The sequence below is a fragment of the Terrapene carolina genome, unplaced genomic scaffold (assembly GCF_002925995.2).
Source record: "Terrapene carolina triunguis isolate 2854851 unplaced genomic scaffold, T_m_triunguis-2.0 Scaffold31290, whole genome shotgun sequence".
NCBI lineage: Eukaryota > Metazoa > Chordata > Testudines > Emydidae > Terrapene > Terrapene triunguis.
In genome coordinates this window covers 1-1960 of record NW_020695641.1, presented here as the reverse complement: position 1 = coordinate 1960, position 1960 = coordinate 1, and the positions used below count along the sequence as shown (strand labels likewise).

The 1960-nt window shown below is 53.6% G+C and overlaps 1 long non-coding RNA gene across 1 annotated transcript; it reads left to right on the top strand.

Annotated features, from left to right (window-relative positions):
• Nucleotides 1-327: 327 nt before the first annotated feature.
• LOC112124915 lies at nucleotides 328-1818 on the top strand. The gene is made up of 3 exons (XR_003370483.2): nucleotides 328-395; nucleotides 939-1065; nucleotides 1685-1818. It is a non-coding gene; the product is annotated as an uncharacterized LOC112124915 (long non-coding RNA).
• The last annotated feature ends 142 nt before the right edge of the window (nucleotides 1819-1960 follow it).

Sequence of the window (1960 nt, the reverse complement as noted above, 5' to 3'; positions counted from 1 at the left end):
GGTGCAGGGTAGGCACCACCCTACCCACCCCACAGTGATTGACCTCTCTGCCGGCTGCCCTGGGCACCAGAAACATCCTGCTGGAGTCGGGCCTCATGACTGCTTTGTGGCTTCCCTTTGCTTCCCCGTCAGAAAGTCCTTTTTCTGCTGGAAAACAAATACATCTACGGGGGATATAAATTCTGTCCATGGGCAGTGGCACAGAATTCTCACAGGAGTAAGGGAGAGAGCCTGGAGAGAGTTGGGGTGTGAAGTGGACTCAAGCCCCTTCTGTAAACTCCCCAATTGCCCTTCTTGCCTTGACAGTCTGAAGAATCACATCCAGGTTGCGGTCCAAATCCTCCCGTCTTCCCATGAGAGAGGGGTGAGAAATGGCTGTGTAGGAGCGAGCTCAGGTAGGGGATTTTCAGGGAGCTGCAGGGGGGTTGTTTTGGAGGGGGAGGGGCAGGAAACACACCGCATGCGGCAGGGAGAGGACAGGGTGTGATAAATCTGCTGGGACAGGTTCACCCTCGGCCTCATTTACCGAACAGACTTATTGCCGGGGGAGGGAGGGGAGAGACATGGTCCCATTTCTGAAATGAAACACCCCCTTCGGCAGGGCTGGGAAAACTGAGCAGACTCCCAGTGTTGGAGCCTGACCTCACTGGCCAGAGGCTGCTGTGAAATACAAAGGGAAGCTATTGGGATTCCCGTCCTTTGTCCCCTGCTCCGTGCACCATTTCCCACTCTGTCTGGTAGGAGTATGGTAAAAGAGAAGCTCCTGCCCTCCTCTGTCTGCTGGGGTAGGGGGAAGGAGCTCTCATCTTCTCCCACCCCCTGAAGCCTCCTGGCTGCTCTGAACAGGGTGGGGGTGGGATTCTGTGACTCTGGCTCTCCCAGAGCTTCCAATTTTTTTTCCCTTTCCCGTAACTTATGGGGGACTTTTGTTGTTCCAGATGCCGGTGACCTACGAGGAGGTGGCTGTGTATTTCACCCAGGGGCAGGGGGCTCTGCTGGACCCCGCTCAGAGAGCCCTCTACAGGGATGACATGCAGGAGAATTACGAGACGGTGACCTCACTGGGTAAGGGATTCCCGTCCCCTCGGTTATTAGAAGCCATGGGGTCTGCATATCTGAATCTGGTCAGGTTCTTCCCTGGTTAGTTAGATCAGAGGGGAATGTTTTGCGTAATACACAGCTGCCATGTGAGAGAGACTTTTATGTCCAAACCCCGTTCATTGGGACACAGTGTCAAAACCTAAAGGACATGCTAACCCATCCCCACCCTCCAGCATTTAAGGGGGCAGAAGTCGTTGATTGTCCTATCTGCGTTGTTTCTTATTGATGTACAGAATCCCTGTTCACCTCCCTTCTGGGGACTAGCTCCAGCCATGGGGTGGACTGTGGGCTCTGCAGGTTTAAAAATAGGCAGGGGTTTAACTCCAGAGCTGTGTGTGCGTCAGCAAGGCCCCCAGAGTATACAGATCCTGGGAACTCCTAGTTAGGGTGTAACAATTCCCCACACCTCCCCAGACATCTGCTCCTCCCAAGGGGGCACAGTGATCATGTTCTCGTCCTCTTGGGTTCCATGATAGCCCAGCAGAGCACAAGGACAAGTTCCACTCACAAAATGTCCTTTGTGACAGACACTTTCTCAATAATCCATGCACCCTGATCTGGTCTGATTTCACCCTCTGCGCAGGATTGCCCATTCCCAAACCTGACCTGATCTCCCAGCTGGAGCAAGGGGAAAAGCCGTGGGTGCCCGATCTCCAGGCCTGCGAGGAAAGAGAGATCTCGAGAGGCGCTCACATAGGTGAGGACCGACATGGAAACCATCTGGGGAATGAAGGAAAAAGTTGAGAATCCCAAAACTATGCTATGAGCAAGCGTCCTTAGTTGTGCCTCATCTCACCCATGGCCAGCTGTAGTTAGCAGATGTAATTCATGACTTTCCACCCACCCTATTAGCGGCAGG